Source organism: Rhea pennata, chromosome 1 (genome assembly GCF_028389875.1).
Source record: "Rhea pennata isolate bPtePen1 chromosome 1, bPtePen1.pri, whole genome shotgun sequence".
Taxonomy (NCBI): domain Eukaryota; kingdom Metazoa; phylum Chordata; class Aves; order Rheiformes; family Rheidae; genus Rhea; species Rhea pennata.
The window spans coordinates 78,215,479-78,240,330 of NC_084663.1; the positions used below are offsets into that span (position 1 = coordinate 78,215,479).

General features: G+C 43.6%; 1 protein-coding gene across 2 annotated transcripts in view; it reads right to left on the reverse strand.

The window, feature by feature from the left end:
* The window catches only part of WNT7B (Wnt family member 7B), a 94,000-nt gene that overhangs the window by 62,204 nt on the left and 6,944 nt on the right, over nt 1-24,852 (reverse strand). The window lies entirely within an intron of this gene.

Here is a 24,852-nt window from a genome sequence, read left to right on the forward strand (position 1 = left end):
TACTTCTTTGTCTGAAATACTGATCCCACTCCCTTCAACTGCTGCTGTAATTGCTCCCCACTTAAGCATGTCACATCCTAGGAATTCAAATCAAGCACTCAAATATGGGAACCACTACTTCTAACTAAAAAGAGATGTTTAAATGACTTAACAAGTGATACATGAAGAGTCAGGATACGGGAAGGAACACAATGTAGTTCCCAGTAGCAGCCTTCAAACTGTTCACTCCCAAGACCTTCCTTCTTCCCTCCCGCAATCCTGTGCTCATCAACACATCTCTCCTTTTCAGCAACCCGTGAAGGAGATCTTACACACCCAAAGGCACTTTCAGTAAATTCCCCAGCGTGTACACTGCTGATGCAGTGATCTTGTAGAAAAATGTGACCATGAAATTAAAGACCATATGCTAATATATACTCTGACAGAAACCACACCAAGGATTCATAGGCAGTTCTCTGGAAAACTTAGCTCCTAAACTGAAACTTTAATGCAAACTTAGAGCTTTTAAATGCAATTTTGAACATAACCTTGATACCAATTGCAAATATCTGTTCAAGAGCACTCTAGGGTTTATGAAAGAAATAGTGGTGAAGACTATCTTTTTTCTGTAGCCTTTTCTAAGATTAATCTGAACTATCTTATCTGAAATTAGGGAGGCAATCACATAACAGGAAAAGTTCCAACACAACTGGTTGAAGTTCAGCCAAATTAAATGGATAACAACCTCTCCTATAACTTCAAGTAAATATTCTCTCTCTATCCATTAGCTAGTAGGTATTGTACTAACTTATAACAAATATGGCCTAGATTCTCACTTCTATATCCACTCTGAATAGTACTCTAAATTTGTAGATTTTGGTGAAACTACCTGAGAATTGATGAAGTCCAGCACCGATAAATCTATCCGAAATTCACTGCAGTCTGTTCTCCAAGAAATACCTTACCCTTTGTAAGAGATATGTTGCTGTGAAGTAAAAAATAGTAAACTGTGATCACCACATTGACAAAGCTCCCCCAAAGCAACTTTTAGAGTTAAAAATACTTCTGCATAGATTTTAAGCCTCATATTTTGTGCTGTGTGAAAACCAAAACAAGGAAGCAATATAATACTAGCAGGAAATAGAACTTGGAAAAAAAGAAAAAAAAAAGTATCCTTCAATGAAATAGTTTATGTGCAAAACTTAGAGAGTTATGGAAAGAAAAGCCACTACAGTAAAAAGAGTTTTTCTTCTATTGTTCGTGCATTCTAGCAGCCTTTTAGTAAGAGATTACATGGAAAAAAATGACATCTTTCTGGAAAAGTTAATCATTTGATCTTATTGTCCATGCCACATAGTTGCTGCTAATCTATATTCCACTATGTCATCTCCCACAATGACCTTTCCCTTGTGTTCGCAGTCCTGCTATCTCTTATCCCTTCACTCACGTCTTCTTCTTTTGTTCTTCTAACCACAAGAAACAGTTGTGATTTACTGCTTACTGGATTGCTGGTTTATAAAACCTCTTTGGTATTTATGATAAACATTAATGTCTATAAGATTCAATGGACTCATACAGCAGCTCTCTCCTCATCCATGGTATTTGCCTTCCACCCACACTGTCTACCTTCCCAGAGCTGAGCTTGCTTCTTCTCTTTCTCTCTCCCTGTCCCACCCTGTGATTCATTCTTGCTGCACGGAAGTCCCAAGCATACTTAGGCAGCTCTGGGGATTGTGTTCCCTCTCCCCATATTGCTGCCAAATCCTTTACCTTAATTAGAAAACAGGTTTGTTCTGCCTGCTCCTCAACTGTATGTTGACCGTGGTGTTGGTAACTTATAACAAATACTGAGAATTTGCTTTGCTTCAGAAACAGTAGTGGGCTGGTATAAGTGGGTCTTCACTATTTCACCTTCCAAGAAATGCTGCTTTTTAACACTACCAACACTCTTCTCTGTCCAATAGCCTAAAGAGGGGTGCCACTAGAGCAACACAGCAGGACTATTTTAATTTATACTGGGGCTCCTGTTTATCAAACTAAAAATACAGGCAGTGCAAGACTCTCAGTGATGCATTTTCCCTAAACTGCCTGGCATCCACATGCAGTCTTAATGGCAGAATTGAATCATAAGGTTGGAAGAGACCTCTGGAGATCATCTAGTCCAACCCTCAGCATAGCCCATACAGTGACTAAACCCACGACCTTGGCATTAGCAGCACCATGAACTAACCAGCTGAGCTAAACCTGCCAGTAGTCTCTGCAGAGGCACAAAGCAGAGTCTGGGCCTCTGCCTCTGTAGTTTCCCATCTGCTGCCTTCTGGCTCTCTTGCATCTCACCATGACAGGTACCCAGGGTAAGTCCAATTCATTTCAACAGCAATTTAACAGATGTATTTGGTGGCTTTGCATTGGGCTCCATTTTCTGTGCTCTTCACAATGCTGCTGGTAGTGCCTGAGTTAGACAACCAGATGCCTTATGTTCCCACTGCCACCAAGGAAAGTTAGCCACTTCCCAGGATGACTCAGAGCAGAGGTGGACTGAATTACCCCCTTAGATACGCCTGTTTCTCTATTAACTATACAAGGCATCCAGGAAGACCAGGCTCCTAACTTGAATGCCTCTCTTAGTTGCCTAAATTTTGTTGTGTAAATCCACCTCTGCATGTCGCTGCAGATAAACATTCAAATGGATTGCAACACACAGCTTCCTTTGATAGCTCCTTTAGTTCTTCTCTTTGTTAACCTCTTATCATGGAGCAATTGTGATTTCTGTATATTGAATTTTTCAAAGAAAAAATCCTACACACATAAATATGTATTCCAGTTCACTTTTGAAAACAACTAGAAGCTAACATAGAGGCTAATTTTCTGCCCCTCTATAGCAAGTCATCTCTGAGGAGCCTCTCTGGTATGCCTGGGCAGCCTGCTTTAATAGGAGCTACCAAATATGAGCAGAAACTGTGATATCTGCCATCCTTCTTAGGCATGTTAATACTCTCTGCACATTATCAGCCACTCCTGGGCTTGGTCCAAAACCTATTGAAATCAGCAGGAGTCTTTTCAGTACATTAATTGGACTGGGAGGTAAATTCGCGTATCAAAAAATTGCCATGCATTTTCATCAGTACATGACAGACAGGTGAATTTCAGGATTTTCATGAGAAACGAGCCTGAGCCAAGGCCGGATTGAGGTGTCAGCTCTCCAGAGATCAGGGGCCATTTGGGCCCACTGTTACTGTTTCTGCATCTCTACTTTTTAATGCTGCTTTTGGTGCGCTAATCTTCATTTATTAGGCTGAAGATGACTTGTCGTAACACATGAGTGGTTTAACAAGTGAAGATAAGAGCCTTTTCTAACACTAAGCTCTTCTATATCTGCCTCATACAGCATTCTGCATTTGAATAACAGGGCTGTCAAGTAATCTCAGGCTTGCACTACCATTTATGGCTTAGCTTTTGACTTTTATGCAATTAGCAGAAGTGGTAGCATTTATTTGCTTTCAAAGGAGAGATCCCTTCTTCTGCAACCTCCCCTCTTTCCATATCAATCAGCTGTGTCTTAAACTGGGAGGGAGCTGAAGTAATTTGACACATCTATTAATGCAAATGATTGTATCAAACAAATGTAGCCTTATCCAAAGTCTGTTTAACTCTATGGGAGTCACTGAGGACTCCAAAGAAATGACTGTCCTCTTTGCAGTAGTTGCCTGGCAATATGTATATAGGAAACTGGGGTCAGTAGCAGCTCTCACTGGGGTTGTCTTAATATCCCTGTTCTGCACAGCACTGTGCCTTTGTGCATGTTTTTCCCTTTTCTTCTGTGCTAGAGCAACAGTTGGTTTGTAGATGATGAACTTCACTGGTGCTAGAGATTAGCCCTGCTAGAAGTTACTTTGCATAAGCAGTCACATAGCAGAGGTCCATCTTAAAAATAAATACCAAATGTTAGAATGACAACAAATGGTTCCAGCTTTTGGCAGCTGACAGTACAGAAGGGTAGGAGTGACTCTCCCTAAAGCAGAGCTGGAGAAGACAGAAAATAAGGAGTTGTGCCACATCTAATGGATGCATCTCTGTCTGCTGAGGCACTGAGAATGGAGACAGCACTGTAAGTGTAGCCAGGAAATGCAGATATCTTCAACTAGATGTACAGACAGTACTGAGTGAATGAATATTCTCCAGGCTTTCAGTGCAAATTATTCCCTTCATTAAGCTTTTAACAGTGCCAAGGATGATAACAGAGAAAGATTATTAAAAGAAAGTCTGTCTATCACCCAGGTTTTCCAAAAAGTTGGAAGTCAGATTTCCAGCACAAGAGCAGTCTGATTTCCTAAAGAGCTCGTATCTCACTTTGGCATCTGAGTAATGTTACGTATTCTAAATATTGCACATTCAGGTCTGTCCCATTCCATTTTGATAATTACAGGCAGATTTGGCAAAGAGGTCTGAACCCCTTGCAGCTCTTAAAAACATGACCCAAGCTGTCCAAGCAAAGGTCTGAGAGCAAAGGAACAAACTGAATGGCCCTGGCCAGAAGGAAAAAATGTAACTGAAAACAGTCTGGTGAAGCAACAGCCCACCCTGGGGAGTGCGCTGTGACTGAAGCACACACGTCACCAGTGGTTGCTGGCGACACTCAGATTTTTGATTCTTGCCCTACGGAGCACACTAGATATGGACTGTAGACGTGCTCTTAAGAGCGTGTGGAAAATTTTAAATATGTATGTTCACTGAGTTCAAATCAGGATCAAGGACATACTCACAGGTTTAGGTACTTTGCTGAATTTAGGTCACAAAACATCAGCCTCCTGCAGACCTAAGCTAGGCAGGAACCTGATATAAAGATCACTTTGTTCAGCACATACATTGATATCACTTACACTGCAGCTATATCAACTGCTGAGCTACACAACTACCTAATACATTATTTATCCTGCACCTCTCACACTTTCAATCCATTAACCAAGGCTTACTGGAGCAACTTCTAAAATTCCTAACCTAAGCAGAAGTTATAAAACCACTGGTATATAAACAAACATATTTCCCCCAGATATGGCATTTCCCACGTCAGAGATGCAACAGTCAGCTTTGGGCCATTGACAGGCTTGATGTGTAAGGTCTTATAAGTCATTGCCACTAGAAATCACTGTGTTATACCACTGAGGAGCTAGGAACTGTCTTCTAGCCATTTCTAGGCCTTATACAACCTTATTCTCGGTTTGAGGGGAATCTGCACTTTTGTATAGCTAGCAGCCTTAGATTGCCTCAAGAGGAGTTCTCCCATTAATGACATGTTTTCATTCTCACTCTACCATATGCAGTAGGAGCTTGTTTAACCATATGAAAAGGTAACTGCATTTTAGTGTGGTTGCCAACAATTACACTAGATAACAAATTATCACATCTCACGTTATGTGGCATCACACCACCAGGTGAGATGATGAGATGCTGAATTTCACTTTCCTGATCTGCGCTAACTGCCATATTGTCAGGGTACCATCAGTTGTGGAGTCAAACACAATGCCAGTGCTGGAAAAGTACCTGAATTCATGGTGTTTTAAAAAATGGTTCATGGTGAGTAATAAAAACAGTGTATTTTATAAATCTCTCAGATAGTTCTGAGACAAATCTTTCTCCATGCAAGGCGTCACGTAGAGGGCAGACCCAGCCATGGTATTGCCCTGGGCACTGTGAAGCTACAACCCCACCGCAGGATTCAGGAGTACCTGCTCATGCCCATGCAAGAGGCTCCAGGAAAGCCATCCCTGCTATTGGGGATGGGCTATCCTTGATAATAGCAGCAAGGCTTTGCTGGAAGAAGCTTACACACATTCAGCAACACCGTGCGCATGGATTGGCAGGCTTTCACCCAGGCAGTGATTGAATCTCAGAATCATAGAATGGGTAAGGTTGGAAGGGACCTCTGGAGATCATCTAGTCCAACCTCCCTGCTCAAGCAGGGTCACCTACAGCATGTTAGACAGGGTTGCATCCAGGCAGGCTTTGAATATCTCCAGAGAAGGAGCCTCCACAACCTCTCTGGGCAACCTGTTCCAGTGCTCTATCACTCTCAGAGCAAAGAAATTCCTCCTCAGAAGAGGAGGAATTGAGGCCACCTACATTAACATGCCCCTGCTCATTATTTGGAAACTGCAGCACCATTCTGAGCCTAAATATAATTATTTCAGTAGCCTTTCAAAATACAAACTACTGCAACTTTGCTTTTACCTCAAGCCTGAAAAAAGGCTGAAACAATCATGCTCAGAGAAATGGGAGCTGCACAGTTTATGCTGCAAATCTGCTTGTCTTGAAAAATGGCAATTGGTGTGCTTAAGCATTTCACTGCTAATACTATATATAATTAGAAGCTTTTAGCTTCTAAACCATTTTTGGATGAAGTAGCAGATAAAATGGGTGCAGAATGGGGAGGTTCATGTTGAGGGACTGAAAGAAAGAATTCAAGTTCTCTGCCTTTGTGCAACAGCCTGGCTCCACCTCCTCTCTAGGAGGTGTCTGAAAGGTTCAAGCCACCAAAAACTTTTCCTGGGGGAAGCCTCCCAGATTCTAGAAGTTCCAACTTCTATATCCCTATATCCAAATCTCTGCTTGTCCTCTGACAACTTCTTGTGTTAGGGAGACAAGCGGAAAGGGTTAATATTGCGTAATGAAAATCCAGAGCAATGCAAAATACCATGTATTTTACATATATAAAATAAAGAATGTATAAATTTGTAAAATAAGCTTTTTAACCACACAAGAGGCCATGTACAACCAGGTCTCTTAATGTAGTTTAACTGCAATGTAGCACTGATGCTGTGACATATTCACAGGAAACCTGCCTGTGCTGCAAGTATAGGCCAGATGAGCCTATCCACTCTAGTATTTTCTTTCTCATAAAATTCAAACCTCTTTCCAAAGGTACAGCTGTAGTGCAACTGGAGCTTTTGACAAAGGGCTGTATTAAAGTTAGTCCTTGTAGCTCCAACTCCAGAGGTGGTGCAGTACAGAGAGAGAGAGAGAAAAATCTCTCTCTATAACTCTTCTTTATCGAGAAAGTGCTCTATAAATATTAATGAGAACGTGTGTAGACAGTGTCTTAAAGGAAGAGCTACAGACAAGTATCAGGCTGATACTAGTTTTTCCTTTGTGCTCTGCAGGGTGGTTAGCAGCAAAGCCCAACATTTTCTCATCTGGTCTGAAATGTGCCTGCCTACTTCCAGGCAATTTTTGAAAATTCCTTGCCTCTCGGTAGTTAAATTTTGTCCTTTGCAATTTTCAGATTTCAGACAGAACTGCTGGTGACAGTTGTAATAATATTCTGCAAAATGTTGTGGTGGTGATTCTTTAAATGCCTTTGTGGTTTGCTGTCCAGAGTTATAATAACCTATGTTTGCCCAGATATGTGTTCTCAGTTTGAAAGTGCCAGAGCTAGCATTTACTCTTCTGCCTGGGTGATGGCATGCGTGTGCAGCCATGTATTGCCAGACACGTGCGTGAGCCTCTCTCTAGGTATTTAGACTGTGCTTCCTCATCTCTGGGTAACATAGCTCTGCATTCACATCTCAGTGAGAGCGGGTGACTTCAGGTTTATTCGAAAGAGCAGAATGCACCGGTATGGATCATAGGTGGTTTCTGAGCCTTGTGACAGCTGTGGGTGATTCTCTATTGGTTATCTCCTTCCTTAATTATGTTATTTTAGGGAAAATGATGGAGCGAAGGGAGAAAGAGAAAAATGTAGTTTTGTGATTGTATGATAGGGGACAAGACTCAAACTGGCATAGCTACTTTGGGATTAGTTTTGGTGAAATAGTTTGCTTCAGATGACAAACTGGCTCTGTTCATCTCAAGGACTTTAATTTAAGCTCCTCAAAAGGATGAGATAAAATACCCAGCTTACAATAACATCTGCCTGGTCTTAGTGCTGTGCATGTAAGTCCTTAGTGAAAACTGCTGAGTGAAATCTTGAGAATCAGGCTTATAAGACATATATTGAAATAATATATGCATGTATGAGGCATCCATTCCAGCTAATATTGGGTGAAACTTTGGAAGGATAATTCTAAGCAAGGCAAAAAAAAAGAATATCCAAAAATCACTTGAAGTCATAAAGTGCCTTCTCCTGAGTCTTTCTATAGCTTCTAAATCCCTTATATATATATACATATATGTATATATATACATATCCATGAGGAAAGTAACAGAAAAGAAGAAAATGATGTGAAAGATGCAAGGTACTGAACTTAGTTTTATATAAATAAAGGTATAACCCAAAATACTTTACAAAGTAAGAAACAAAAACAAATAGGACATGGAGCCAAAGTCTCTGTTGTGTGCCAAGCAATAGATCCTATGTATATTTTAAAAACAGGAACCTTGTCAGCTGAAATATTCAAGAGAGTTCTAGTGATGGCAAGAAAGGAGCTGGCTTTAATTTGAGAAGAAATCATGTTCTGGCTGTATGCAAACAATGCTATACCCTCTGAAAGCTTGTTTTTTTTTAATGAATTCATGCTCTAGAGGAAGGAAACACAGAGCATCCCTCAGACTGTCTAAGTTCACACTTGCATACCAGGATTACACAGCTTTTGATCTGATTGAAGAATTGTGATAGTATGTGTTCACATTATGCACTACAGTTGTGGGATCTGAGGTTAAAAACTACGTTTTCTCCCTAGTACCCCAATACTCACAAATTAAATCTTGTAAACAGACTCTTTAATCCATGGTCCCATTATTATTGTATCATTATTGTACTTCTAAACTTCAAAGTGCACCTTCATAAGACATTAGGACTTTAGGTTTAGTGGATGATAGGATATTGGGATGCTAAAGAGTAAAATTGTCCTTGAGAGTTTATATTCAAGAGCCTTTCACCAGACCCCCAAATCCTGCAACCTTAAAGCTAAGCACAATTTATGTGGAGCAGCCACGCAGAAAATCTTCTTCCAAAGCCAAATTCTCGTATTGATGTAAACTGTGCTTTGTCTCTCATCTCTTTTACATTCCCCCTCCCTCACCTCTGCCCCCTCCCTCCTTCCTCAAAAGGGGATCATCCTTTGCTTACTGAAATTAGCCCTTTAAGTAGTCTTCTCTGGCTTTTGTTGTCTCTCTTGCTCCCCAGGGATGGTCAATCACATCCCTCCTCAGGGACAATTCAGATGGTCAATCACATCCCTCCTCAGGGATAATTCAGCAGCAGCAGCAGAGCCAAGTATCTCTTAGGTGAGATCGGTTTCTTGAGCTGCTCTGCTTATGCTTTCTGCTCATATTTCCTACCTCTGTGCTTGTCTCCCAGTTCCAGACTACACTCTTTCCCAGCCTACGTTCCTGATAATAAGTCGTAAAAATGCACTCTCAGGTAATTAAACTTCAGATCAACTGATAGGGCCACGGCTTTGGCCAGCACACAGGTTAAAGGACGATCGGGCTAGAGGCTGAACTGCCTCTCTGTCTCTGGCAACCATCCTAAAGCCCATTTCATTCTCCAACTCTGTCTTTTCTAGTTTTCATAATTCCCCAACCTCCAATTTTCTTCCTTTCTGCTATTACGCTTTGTCACCTTTGCTTTTCCTAATTTGCTCACTCTGCTTTCCACCTCACACTTCTCGCTGTTCTCTCTCTTCTGCGCAGGGAATACGCAGGTCCCTGGCCCTTGCTGTCCCCACGTTTGCTTTCCCTCACTTCCCCCACACACCATCCCTAAGCTCTTGGGTTTGGTCCTTTGCACACAGCCAAAAGGCTGAAAGGAAAAAAAATGCCATACATAAACTCATAGATCCAAGCTGAAATTTCAGCAATACTGTGTGCTTTCAGCTCTTTTAGCTCACTTTTCATGTGTTTGCTAGCGAAAAAGTAAAACTGAGAGTTACCACATAAATTTAAGACCCAGTGTAGGAAGGAGTTATCGTGTCAAAATCCCTTTTATTCAGGGAAGAGCATACAAGGGTGCTGGGCACTGCACACATCCTATGTTTTCTAGATTTCAGTAGTGGTCTGCCTAAATACATGCATGTAACTACAAGTTCTCTTAAGCCAGCATGCTTAGATTTCTCCATGTGCTTTCTTCTGTTTTATCCTCAGTTGCTGTTGAAGGGGAAGTTTCTGTTCTGAAAATAGAAACTGAACATAAAAGGACTCCAAATTAGCAGAGAAACTTAAAAAAAGTGGGCTTTTTAGTGATACATTTATTTTTTTAAGAATTAAAGAATTAAGTATTCTATACATATCTATATCTCTATATAATCTTTCAAACTTAATCTTTTCCCTAGTCTTTACAGCTTCTTTAATTTCTCCTAATAGAAACAATTTTTAGCAGTGGAAGGATACATTGAATAAAATAATTTTTTGCTTATTATTTTAAACAAAATAAAAGGAAGTCTAAAATATATGTTTCACAGTCTAATAGCAATAAACCACTGTGAGATATCTGGCATTTTTCTTGTGTGATAGAAAACAGATTCTACCAAGACCTAGCAGTTAACTCCATGCTTAACATAGCTTATCAATTTTTTCCCTCTGCATACTGCATCTGATCATGCATAACTGTAACAGATTTGCTCATGATTTTTAACAGTCACTCCTTTGATATGACAGTATGTTTAACTTCCACATATTATAGGGAAGATGGTAGGTGACTCATTGTTCTGAATAACTAATGCAATCAAAATAGTGCCCTAGTGCTAGCACAAATGTAAATTACTCCCTAGGAAAAAAAAAGAAAACAAAAAACAAAAAAGAAAGACAGTCACCTCTTTGGCTTTAGTTCAGCTCAGGGGAGATGGTGGCAATACTGTACAGATTCATACTAGCCAAGAAAGGTCAGAATGACATTTCTTCAGTGTGCTGACCATGTGGTTCTTATCCCAGACATTTTCTCAGATGAATTCTCTTTTGAGCATCCACATGCAACCAAATGAGGCAATAATATTCATTGCCAATTAAATTAAGAATTTCAGCTGTCCCTACCTCTGCTGAGAAGGACTGCGTAATGGCTTGAGGGTGAGGCTGTAATCAGGAAAACTCCACTCCCATTCCCTGGCCTGCATGATTTGAGCCAAATACTCAATGAGTCTCTGCTCAGTGAGTTCAGTATCTGTGAAATAAGGCATTTCACTACAACCTGGGCTGCTAAATCTTGTAATGGGTTCAGAGACTGTAGTCATAGGGACCACAGAAAATTCAAGCAGCAGTCGGAAGTTAGCTGGTGCCATAGATCCAATATAGGTATTTAGGTATCTCAGAAAGAACAAGAGCAAAGAAGAACGCAGTGTGATCTTCAGTTTAACAACGGTTTTCCCACTGAGGAACTGTTCAGTAAGTGTGGAGGTTTAAGATCAGCCATTTGAGGTGCCAGAGCATGCATCTCCTGTCTTTGAGAGCTCATTTTGGATCACAATGCATGGATCTGCCACCTGCCATCTTCCAAAATCTCTCCCTGTACCTGAATCTCTTATAATGAAGTAATGAAGATTATACACCTTAAAAGGGCTAATCTGCACACTGAAAAACAGCAGATCAAAGGGAACGGGGAATTTAGGACAATATAAAATGTTGCCCTTCTTTAAAAATATATATATATATTCCGGGAAACTGTATGGCTCAGGGGATTGGTATTGGGATATGGAGCCTTTCATTGCTGATCCAAACATGACCCAAGTCAGTACTGACCAAAAAAATGGTTACCGTTTGGCAGATGTTTTGTGGCCTAGAGTATTTGAAATGAGTTGATGGTCTTAATCCAGTTCCCAGTGGACAACTATCCACATCACAGAAACCACCACCACAATTGGCACCCTTCTTGGCAGCCTGAGCAGGCTGGCCAAGGATTAAATAAGTACAGAGACTGAGCCACCCGCTTATGCCTAGCTAGAGGTTGCCCCTCTAGGTCATGGATGAGACACAAGGATGGGGTGGAGCGGGGAAGCTCACACACCCTCTGCTTGTGCTGCACTGGTTTGTGGCTAAGGAGAGGAATTCATTTTCCAGGGCTGTGATTCAAGCACTCTTCGTGAGCACTATATTCATGTATATGTTTTTAAATATGAATTTGAAAAGAAGTCAGAAATTGAGAGATTTTCAGGATTAGTTCTCAGAACAACAAGGGGCTATATTCATTCCTGGGGAATTCATCAAAGTCATGGTAGTTATACTGGGGTTACATTTAACAAAATATGTAAAAGCAACCAGTAGAAGTGGCTCCACTTTGAGAAACATTCCTTTCACGGTGTCATGTTGTCAGTCATCGCTTTAATTATCTCACAAGATGTCTTAGCGTGAATGTAATCTGTGCCAGCTATTGTCAGAAAGCTAGAGCTGATTTCTAATTAGGTATATACTAGCAACTACCTTGTAAGCAAAGATTTGATACACCTCAGAAAATGTGTGTGACATACGAAGAAAAGCAAACTGAGGACTTTTGCTACCACTGAAAGTGGTTTTATTTTCAGAGGTAAAATACGCTCTGTTAATCCTTATCCAACAGGGGAGATCTTCCCCAGTGAGCTGATAGACTTATATCATTTCTTTCCAATAAACAGCAGTGTCTTGACAAAGTGCTTCAAGCCAAATCCTGCAGTCATTTAGGCAAGGTTTGGATGGAGCCAAAATTTGTAATTATGTGTATTGTAACACATTCAAGAGCACCTAACCAGGCTGAGCAGAGGGCAAAACACACAAACTTTGCCCATGTTTTGCTGTACAAAGGTGTAGAGAGAGAGATCATCCCCTTGCAGCCTAAGTAGACAAGGTTGGAGTAGGAAGCACAGTGCACAGGCAGAAAGATTTCCCAAAAGATATAGTGAAGCACCTGGGCAGCACTGGAATTAGAAACTAAGTCTGTACTATTTCTCTTTTTATGTCTCACAGTACTACAGCAGATGTGGCAAGCAACAGCAGCTCTGTCCAGATAAAGACATGGGGAAACAATTCTGCAAGCAGCTGCCCACCATCTCCTATTCACCTCAGTGGTAGCGAGGGAACCTCATCACCTCTGGGGCTTTATAACATCAAGTCTTTAATAAGAAGGAACCTGCATGAGTATCTGTCTGATATTTTTCCCTACCTGACTGATTGCAACACATAGCTTCCATACCTACCTATAGTGAGATTGAAATGCAAGCCAGCCTATGAAAGCAATGCATCTCCTACCTACAAGAAGGCACAGCCATTTGATATTCATTGCAGTGCAGTGTTTGTGTGTTTTGTTTCTTTAAAGCATTCCCTGTAAAATGGAAATTCCTGGAAGCAGAAGTCACAAACTCTTGAAAGATTACTTGTCCATGACACACCTTAAATGGAGTGACTGGTCCCAGGGACCCATTCCTATTTGTTTATTTCCACCTGAATTAATACTCAGATTTGTGAGTCTTCATGAGAAGAAACAGAAAGGGAAGGTCCAGGCTTGGGAATAGGAACAGAATAAAGTGATCAGAATTACAATCTCTGCTCTGTTATTTGCAGGTACACAGCCTAGCACCATGCATTGCCTGACCAAGGACATCCACATGTTTCTGCTGTGCCAACACATGTCAGATGTAAAGAGCACCCTGATATGAGTACTTGACCTAAACTGAACAAATTTCCTAATTGCAGTAAAACAACACTTGAGGGTGTGGTTACCACAGAAGATCACACCCATAGACAGATTAGAAGCACCTGGATGCACCTCCTGCCTCCTCATGCCCCAGGGCCATGATTATCTCATCAGGGGCTACCTGCCAAGTCTTGTTGCTGAGGAGCTGGCTGTGGCACACCACAGGCTTGAGGTGGAGAAAGGAGTACATCGGAGCAGGCACATATGCTTGTCGCAAGTGCATTCCTTAACATCAAGTATTTACATGGAGACTGTACCTTGCTTCTGCTCTGAAGCCCAGCTGCACTTAGGAGTTACAGAGCAGCATAACATTGTTTCTAGGTCCTGTCCTACATCCCTCACATTCTCAGTGCAGGTTGCACTGTGTGTTACTGGGCGTTACTGGGGGTTGCCTTACAACAGCTATGGTGTTCCTGAACTTGTCACTCTCCAGCCATTGCTTTTCCAACCACTCAGTGCAGCCTACAAGAGGATCTAAGGAGGTGGATGATCTCCCTGCTGGCAATTTTCAAAATATTTTGCGCTTCCCTCTCAAAAGGGGGCAAAGGCAAAGTGAGACACAGGCTTTATGACTACCAAAGTGGTCTGACCAGGAAAACAGCATGCAGACTTCAAAGTAGGCAGCATGTGTCCAAGTTAGGTTACTCTATGCATATTGCCTCTGCATGCAAGTCCTTCCCACTGCTCCCCTCCTCTTTCATCCCCAGTTCAAGGCGTGAGGCCTAACCTTTACAGCAATTAGCAGATCATGGCCCAACAACAGCAGAAAGACCAAACCTCTGCCTCTGCCAAGCCTGTTGAGCTTCTCTAGAGCAATGAAGATCGTAAAACACAGGACAAAGCTCTGAGCCCAGAGGTAAGTTACTCTCGGTTGAAAGGATGTATCTGGGGAACAAACTTTCAGAGATTAGACTAATCCAGACTCTGATGACCTTAGGTCACAGTGCAAGAACTTCCTCTTTGATATATCTTTTGCAACATAACCAGAATGACATTAACAACAATAACTTGACCCCAGCCCTCCCCTCGAAAGCACCTACCCTCAACAGAGCTTTGCCATAACAGAGGAGGAAAGAACAAAAGACTCCAGGAAGTCTACTAGGGATGTGCCAATCTCATTATTATGGGTGGTGCTCAGATACTGTGATGAGAGGTGCCAGTAAAAGAAAACAACCCCAAACTGTAAAGCTAGATGATGTACCCTTCAGGCCATGGGAGTGGAGAAAAAGGGTTTTACTGTGAATCAGAAGAAGCCCTGTTTATATGTACCCCTACCTTTGGCCCTTATGATAGCATCGAAGTCCACTGTATTTGAAGTTACACTGACAGATTTAGCCCACAGCAGCAGAGAATAGGTTTAAGCCTTATTCTTTGCTGTCTGTTCACTGTACTGTAAAGCAGTGCTGTTCTCCATCCAGCAAATCTTCCTCTCCTTTAAGGCTCAGCACAACAGGTCTGATTCAGAAATGTTCCCCTTACTGTTCATTCCCCTTGAATTTCTCACCCTGAGTCATCAGTCTACAATATAACTTTAACGTGGAAAGTTTTGCGGGTAGGTTTTGTTTTCTTTTAAGTTCAGAAAAGAAAAGGTACAACCAGAGGCGGAGGGGAAAGTATCTCATGGTTGAGAGGACTCTTTTAACCAACCAGTCACATGGCTCCCTGGCAGGCAGCCAAAGGAGTCATGAGAGATGCTGCCGTTCCCCTCCACGCTCCCTTAACCATGTCCTGCCTGCTCCTCTGCCAAGCCCCTCCTGACTATTCCCATGGGTGGATAGATGGACGGCTTCATGGAAGAAGGAGGCCCTATCCCAGATGACACTTAGGACTTCAGTATGTGGCGCTTGCCTGCACACTCCCTGAGACTAGGCTGCCGCACCAGCCAGGCTTGCATGGTGGCTTGTAGCAATGCCATGTTTCAGAGAGGATGCAATCATGTCATCCTCAGCTGCTTATGGTCAGGAAAGAGTCACTGAAAGTCACAACACGGCACTTTAGACTACATTTTCCACTTGCAAAGTGCTGCAGCAGCCTTCATTCCCCAGCTCCCCCACACACACACACTCCTTAGCTATGCCAGCCTCCTTATTGCCCCATTAAAGCTGTGGGAAACTCAGGTGGGCAGAAGTCAAGCTACTGCTATTCAGTGTCAGAGGCATCCATTCAGTCTCAGAGTTTGTCTTCACTGCAGAAGAAAATCTGCCCAGAACAGTGTAACTTGTAGAGGGGCTATCCCACTGCCCTGGCCAGGCTCCAGCTCAATTAGAGATGGACGTGGGCTTCTCCAGGTGCTTCCTCAGGCGGCTGCTGCGGCTGCCAGGAGCAGCTTTGGTTCTGCGTGCAAATACAGCTCTGTTGCATGCTATTAGGCAGCTGCTGCAATCCACCCCAGCGGTGAGTGAAATGGTCTTTGCCCAGATCACTTGAATATCGGGAGGATTAATTCACTTACCATCCTTGAATGAAAGACACTATTATTAAATAGTAGTCACATTTTACAGTTATGTCTTACTTTGGCCAGATTAGAAGGGTGGGTATGATATCCAGTTCCAGAACTGCTGTGCTTAAATAATTTTAAATTAAATACACCTCAAATTGTTTTCCAGGCCCTACTTGCAGGCAAGCAGTGCTTTATATCTTTATGGCTTACGTTTACTTCTAGACTGAAAGCTGGGCTGGTCCACAATGGCTTGCACATAACAAGCAAATGCCACAGTGCTTTTGAAGTGTTTCTCCCCTCAAAAAATAAATAATGTTTTGTTTTTATGTCAGTTCTTACTGGCACCAGAGGCCATAATGATTCTTTCAATAGCCCATAGAACTGATTTGGGGTTTTGCCTAACATGGAGGAATAGCCTCCTATTAATATTGCTTTCGCTGTATATTCTTGGGAAATAAGGCTACATTCCCTTTAAATTGTGTAATACAGTAGCTTATGCCAAGGCTGTGCTAGAACAGATAGTGGAAGAACAAGACTTGTGCTGGCTTCATGTTTGACTCTCCTCTCACTTGCACCAGAAACACTCAGTTGACTTAGCAGAGTCATTCCCACTTTAGTAACTTAGTGGACTGTGGATGTAACCCTTGGCGAGAGGTGCCTTTGGGCCAGAAAAGGTGAGATACAAACATGCCAAAGTGATGTACAAATTTAAAGTGAATGGTCCTCCAGAAGAAAATGTTTCTGAATGTGATGCACTCCAGGTATGTCCAGAGGGAAGAAGCAAGTCATTAGTGTCATCTTTGCATTTTGCATCTTTCCAAACTGAAACTGCAAATCTGCTAGTAAAGTGCCTGGAGTTCATGCAGTTTTGAAAATGATGCCACTGATTAGCAGCAGGGTGGCTATATCACAAATAAACAGTTCGGGGGACACAGTATGATCACCAATGGACTTGGTAGCACTTCACAGAGGAAAGTTCCTATGCCACATTTTAAATACATGAGGCTAGCTTTTGCCCTCAGTTGCACACTTGCAATGCCACTGGATGTCCTTTTTCCTAATTACTTAGGAACTCAGGGTGAAATTTGACCTTGGACAAAGAGCTGGAACAAAGACTATGATGATTAAGTGGGATTTTTGCATAAATGTGAATTTTATCCTTTGTGGGTTTCTGCCACCGGGGAAATCTGACCCACAGGCATAGGCTGAAAAGAAAATAAATATTCAAAACTGTAGCTACTACATGGGTACAAACTGTATGTACTATTATTTCTAGAAAAAGATACAACTATCTAATTTAGCCTGTCTTCAGATTGCCTAAGGAAGATATGATTTTGTTGTAAAATAATTATTAGGTGATAATTATCTTGCTGTCAAATCCTAGTGGATTTTTTTTTATGATGATGAGAGCAACTCCTTTGGCCTTAGCCTTAATTTTAGAAAATCTGTCTATTATTTCGTTAGAACTGAATGAGGTAGCTAACTCTTGCTTCAAAACACCTACCTTCTAGAGGGAAAATAAAGCCTAAGAAAAACGTATGGAAAAGATAATTTAGTGCTTTGTATAAAGGTTTATCCTAACAACTTGAGGTGGATTGAGAACTAGCTGAAAGGCAGAGCTGAGAGGGTTGTCATCAGTGGCACAGAGTGTAGTTGGAGGCCTGTGGCTAGTGGTGTCCCCCAGGGCTCAGTACTGGGTCCCATCCTGTTCAACTTTTTCATCAATGACCTGGATGAGGGGACAGAGTGCCTCCTCAGCAAGTTTGCTGATGCTACCAAGCTGGGGGGAGTAGCTGATACACCTGAGGGCTGTGCTGCCATTCAGAGAGACTTGGACAGGCTGGATAGCTGAGCGGAGAGGAACCTCCTGAGGTTCAACAAGGGCAAGTGCAGAGTCCTGCACCAAGGGAGGAATAACTCCATGCACCAGTACAGACTAGGGGCTGACCTGCTTGAAAGCAGCTCTGCAGAGAAGGACCTGGGAGTGCTGGTGGACAACAAGTTGACCATGAGCAATGTGTCCTTGTGGCCAGGAAGGCCAATGGTCTGCTTGGGTGCATTAGGAAGAGCGTTGCCAGCAGGCCAAGGGAGGTGATCCTGCTGCTCTTCTCAGCCCTGGGGAGGCCTCTTCTCGAGTACTGTGTCCAGTTCTGGGCTCCCCAGTACAAAAGAGAGATGGAGCTACTGGAAATAGTCCAGTGCAGGGCTACAAAGATGATCAGAGGACTGCAGCATCTGCCCTATGAGGAATGGCTGTGAGAGCTGGGCCTATTTGGCCTGGGGAAGAGAAGACTGAGAGGGGATCTTATCAGTGTGTTTAAGTACCTGAAGGGAGGGTGTCAAGGAGGTGGGCCTGAACTCTTTTCAGTAGCGCCATGTGACAGGACAAGAGGCAATGGGCAGAAACTGAACCACAGGAAGTTCCACCTGAATATGTGGAGGAATTTCCTTCCTGTGAGAGTGACAGCCCTGGACCAGGTTGCCCAGAGAGGTTGTGGAGTCTCCTTCTCTGGAGATATTCAAAACCTGCCTAGATGCGATCCTGTCTAACATGCCTAGGTGACCCTGCTTGAGCAGGGAGGTTGGACTAGATGATCTCCGGAGGTCCCTTCCAACCTTACCAATTATGTGATTCTGTGAAACTTTTCAACAGTAACAGAAGACCTAAGTCACAGAAGTATATCACATATGGGGCAAAGAACTATACTCAGAAAATATTTGGACCTTCTGTGTCTAGAATTTCTTCACATTTGCAACAGTCAAAGTATTTGTAATACTCCCTCTGCAAGATTTTAGCAAGAGCAAATGCATAGGAGCTGTCTTGACAAGAAGTAGCCACCAAGTCCTATGCCATTCTCTGCAGTGGAGTGATGGGGGGGGGATGTATCCTTTTGCCTTTTGGGGAGGATTGAACTGAGAGTAAAAGAGAGGGGGAGAGAGCTATCAGCCTTTAGAGGACTAAAGAAACCTCTCCAGGAGGCTGCTATCTGCAGCTTTCCTTCCAAAGCACTCCTGCACCCGAACTCTCAATCTTTCTGAGCTTCTTGAGTGATTCTGGGCTTCTAAATCTGCGGTGGCCAGTAACACATTTGTTCAGCTGCTTGCCAGTGTATTCACATGTGCACAGCAAAACCCCAGAGCCCAGAAGTCATGGATATTTTGCTTTCATGTGGATATTCTAGGATCTACCGTTCTCATGACTAAAGGCCTGGCTAGTGCTCAGTTCCATTCTAAGACTCCAGAGGAGTCCGAGATTCTGTTGCTATATTTTTTTTCCTGTAGCTCTTCCATGTAAATTGCTAACATAATACTATGAAAGATATATGCTTGAACTTGGGCAGGCTGGGGTAGCACTGCAGAGATGCCTCATGAAGAAGCATCAAGGAGGAAGGAAGAACAAAAAGAATGAAAAGAATCAAGCAGATAGATGGACCTCGAGTTGCAAAAAGGCATCAGTCAGAGGTGCACGTAGAGGTGTTTTGCAAGCACATGTGGAAGCCACACTGGCGAGAGTCCACTGAGGGTAAAACGACGTGCAAAAGGCAATGGGCTGAAGAAGTCAGACTTCCAACATTAACCCATTCTATAATGCAGGGTGTTAGCACATCTGCAAATGCTTTTGATCTATAGGTCTTCCCAGTTTTCTGTTGCTTACAGGGACTTGGGAGGACTAGCGTGTTAAATTGTATCTTGTGGGTTAAGAATCTTTCTGACAGTATTTCCGTCTAACTTATGCAGCCTCATGCACTGAGAAAACACTTGGAATCATCCTCCTTTTAGAAAGCTATATTGCCAGCTACACATGGTGTATTTTTCCAGTTCCCTAAAATGTGTGTGTCAGTCTAACTGTACAATTGCAGCTCACTTTGTTTAGCTCTTTAATAAATCCTTTGAAAGATTTTCTTCTGAGGGATTAGTCTTGTTCTTTGTTTAATATGCTAGGATATCTGCAATTTGTCTTACTCATTCATTTGAATATTTAATATTACTTTATACACCTTTGTAATGTTATGTTAATAAAGCAACGTATGTAAAAATTCCAAGCTATCATCCTGCCTATTCTGGATTCTGCATACTGCCTTTCTTAGTACTGACTTAAATCATGACTTTTTACCTTTTTTTTAGGGTGTGCTAGATATCTAACCATCCAAATTTGGTTGCCACAAATGAAGCAGAAAGGCAGCTATATTCAGATGCATTTGAATTCAGGGATATTCAAAATGTGAGTATCTGGCCTAGACCATGCCAAGGTGAAGGCCTGCCCATCAGATGTTTACAATCTGGATACAAGGTTTGAGCTGAGCAAAAACTCTAAGATTTTGGACAGAGAGTTTTGTTTTGGGCTGCCTCTGAGAGAAATGGTAGACATATGCTTTAGAGCTACCTAGAAGCCATATCTCTATCACCAAGTGTGATACTTGTGTGGTAGCTTTAATACATGCGAAGAGCTTGTGTCATAGGCCAAGCCTACAAAGACTTTGACAGCCCAGTGTACAAGTCTTCTTCATCCTTTTTTGTTCCTCCTGATAAAAAAAAAAGCCTTAATTTTAGGTGATCCTGGAAATAGTATATGTCCTTATGAGTTTCACCTGTTCTGTCTCTAAGCCAACACACCTCTGGACATGTTCAATTCTGAAACTGAAGTCCTGTTCCAAATCCTCTTGTAAATGGTTATTATGACAGTATCATGTAGAAACAGTCAGTATCATGTAGAAACGGTAGAGATCCCAAAAGAGTTTTTCTTGTGCACCGGACACTACACAAATGGGGATGAAGAGCAAGACAGCTTGCCATAAAGAGCACACATCTTCAGTCAATGAGCTGAACAAGGCACAAGAGCAGGGAAATGAGGTGAAGTAGCTCAGACTGAGCCAGGGGCAAATCCAGTTCCAAAATCAGCCAATTTTATTACAGAGGTGGAGATAGCTCTGATATAACTGGGATGAGAAGAGTGTAGCCATGACTATTGCTGTACCTGTTGCACAGATTGGTGTTAAAGGGGATGCTGTGCCCACCATCCTCTTGACTGGGCTGCACTTAAGAGCATGCCATCCCTTCTCTGTGCAGCTCCCTCCTGCCCTGCACAGACTGAAAGACAAGCTTTAGGGACTGCCTCCAGCAGTCCTAATCTTTACAGATTAGGCAAGAGTATTTTCCTGAAGGCACATGCAAAACACTTATTCCTTCTAACCCACTTCTCACAAGTGTGGAGGAGCACCTCTTGCAAACTGGAATCAGTACAGACATGGGAGCATCAACAGAAGAGATACAAAACACAGATGCATTTTTCTCCCTCTGTATTTTGTAACATGCCAGTACAAACAATCTGCTCACTAATATACATTATTTGCTATATTATGATGCTAGAATATGTAGTAGCTTTGAAGATTTATGCAGCTATTGCTATGTACATGCAGTCTCTCTCTTACAGATTAGCCCCAATCACTTTTCAGCAAATAACTGAATTAACTCTGTCTATATACTGGTAGATAATCCCCAAAATAAGCTTCTTAAAAACTGAATCTCATGTTGGTAATGAATGCATCCAACCGTACAGAAGAACAGTGAAAGGCATACACAAATGGGAAGTTAGAATAGCATCATCTTCTTCAGAAGAAACGAAATCGATATCTATGTATGTATATAGATACGTGCAGACTCAAACATGCACTACAAGAAACAGTGCCAAACTGTATTATATATAATCCTGTTGTTAGACGTTTATACTAATTACATTGATATTATTAAATGTCGGTTTTATACTTTAAATATGTAATTGGATTACCAAAATATGTCCAAAGCATTAAAATGCATCAATCATCCTACAACCAGCTATTTTATCTGTAGTCAGTTTTCTTTTTCAAAAAGTCACAGACTAATTGCTTCTGGTTGTAAGAATGTTTACAGTGGCTCAGAGGCCAAAGGTTAGTAGGCAAAAGCACACTAAAAAAATGACTTTTATAGATGGCATACTTAGAATATAGAAATCGATTTCGTAAAGGCGTGTGTTTCTTGAAATAATTAATTCTGAGTGTCATCTCTCATAATTTCATTTTCTACCCAGCTATCGTATGCAAAACATTGAGGCCCTGGTGCCTTTTCCATTCTTCTGGTGGGATTTTTGCTTTCCAGCTTTTTTAGCAGAATGAACGAGCTGTTCCCCCCCACCCCGATCACACGCACTGGTGCAGGCGGCGCATGGAAACCCTGCACTCTCTTTGCACGTCCCCTGCATTCTCCAGTACGGTTTAGTTTTTAGCATTGCAGTACCAGATCATTCGCAGAGCCAAAAGACAGTCGAGATCTCGGGCAAAATTAACATAACCATTGACAGTGCCTGAGAGTAGACTAAATAGCAGCCTGGGTTGGGAAGCATCCTCCCCTCCCGAGAGCAAGGACTAGCAGAAGCAGACACCAGAAGATAATACTCGAACAGGCTCTACTATGCTTTAATCTTCAAAAGCTACCATTAGTAAGCCAGAGAAGTATATTTACCCACAAGATAAACACCACAAGTTCGCTAGGCTACTATCCATTAAGCACTGAAATAACTCCTCTCTTTTAACTCTGAAACGCGAGGAAGGCGAAGCTGCGCGGCGTGCCCAGCTCACGCTGCCCGACGGCTCCGCGCTTGGCGGAGGGATGAGCCGCAGCGAGCCGCGGTCCCGGGGCCCGCGGAGGGATGCGGAGGGGCGCGGAGAGCTGCAGCGGCTGTCTCCCCCGCCGGCCGGCTCTCAGCGACCTGCCCGCGGCAGGATGCGCTCGCCGTGGCACAGGCAAAGGCGCTCTTCACCCGCGACACATCCTCGTCGTCGCAGATCGGCACTCCAAAACTCTTTCCAGAGCAGCTAGCTCCAAATAAAGCAGGCATTGCTTCCCTTGTATTTCCCCCCTCAGCAGCAGGCGCCTTAGTATTATTATTATACTTCTATAGCTTTTGCTTTCGGACCTTATAATTATGTCACACAGCAAGGGAAACCGCCAGCATCCCAGCATCTGGTGTGCGGTTTAAAACTTTTGTTTCAAGATTCGAACTATTTATAGAAGGAAAACTTGGTAGGATAGTAATTTCCTACGGTTTTGAGAAAAAAATATGGCTGCGTTTATATTAAAAGGGTGTCTTTATTTATTACAACTCTCTCCCCTTTAAAAAAAAAAAAAAAAAAAAAAAGATAGGGTAGCTTAAAAAAAAAACAAGCAAGTGGTCACCTACCAGCAGACATACCCCTCCCCCTCTGTGAATAGAAACAGACTGCTCTGGCTATTTGGTATATCAGCAGTAGCATCCCACTAAATTAAACTTAACGTGGTTCTGTAACTCAAGCGCTTTTAAAAATCAGCAGCCAAGGCATGTGCGTTTCATTAAGAATTAAGAATGTAGAAATAGGCGTTTAGTTTCTTTTTATGGGTGTGTTTATTCCTACTTTTCTTGCATACCGGTGGGTTATTTTTTTTCCGTAGCCCTCCCCCTCCCCCCCCCCAAAAAAAAAAAAAAAAAAAAAAAAAAAAAACACGAGACGCACACGTGCTTTTTTGTGTGCGAATACATGTGCTCGCGTACATGCATACAGAGAAAAAGGTATATATTTTCGTACACATACACACACACACATATATATAGATATATAAATCCACACCCAATTCAAGGGTAGGAGCTTAAATTTTGCACTCGCCTTGGGAAAAAAATGTATAAAGGTCTGTGCTCGCGGTGGGATGGGAGAAAAGGGAAATCCGTGCCCACCCCGAAGACGAGGTGACTGTGAGGTAGTCAAGTGAAGCAGGTTTTCCCCCGCTACGTGCCCTTTGCTGCAGCAGCAGTGAGCCTCTCCGGCCCTCTCTCCGCACAGCCGGGCCGGGCCGACCTCGAAGCGGCCATCACCCCCTGTCGCTGCGTTCCCTGGCCCCGCTCCTGAGCCCGATCCCCGCTCCAGGGTCCTGCGAGGAGGGACACGCCAGTTCCCACGGCCGAGGCTCAGGGGGAAGAGGGATGCTCGAGGGCGGGAAAGGGTCCAGGTTTTAACCGAGCTCCGCAAGCTGGGTCTGTTGTCCCAGCGCCCTCGTCTCCCCACGGCTGCCCCCAAAATGTGCGTACTGCGAGAAGCGCTTTACACTTCCCCCCGCAGCCCCTCCGCGCCTCGGCCGCGCCCCGCGCAGCGCAGCGCCGAAGAGAGCCGGGCTCGCCGGTGCGGTTCGGGGTGCCCTGGTCCCGCTGCCCCGGCAGGGCCGGGGAGCTGCCGCGGGACCAGTGGCAGCGCCGCCGCCAAGACCCTCTCCAAAGCCCACGCGGAATCGCAGACGCTATTTATGCACCGCAACGTTAGATACAGATATAGATATTAAAAAACCGAGCCCGAAACTCCTTGCAGTCCCACCCACCGACTCTCATTTCCCCCACCCCTACCTCCACCCCCTTCCTCACAAGGAAAAGCTCCTGGAGCCAGCTCTAACTGCCGGAGTGCCGAGCCCTTCCTGAGCAAAAGCACCCAGCTCGCAAGCGTCTCCGTGGCCGCGGCGCTGGGGCTGCCGCTGCCCGGCGGCTCGGCGCGGAAACGCGCTTTGCGCAGCAAGCGGCGAAGCCGCAGCTGTGTCCGGCCGCGCAGGAGGAGGAGCCGGCGCCGCGGTCCCCCGGGGAGCCGCCGGCCGCCCCGCGCCCCGCGCTCCGCCGCCGCCGCGCTGCGGGCACGCCGGGCCCCGCGGGCGAGAGAGCGGGCGGGAGGGCGACTCCGCGCCCCGACTCCGCCGCCGCCCAGTTACCTGGCGGTGCCCCCCGTGCCCCGGCAGGGTCCGACCAGCGCCTCCGCCGCCACCACCATCCTCAGCACCGCGCGCTGCACGGAGCTGC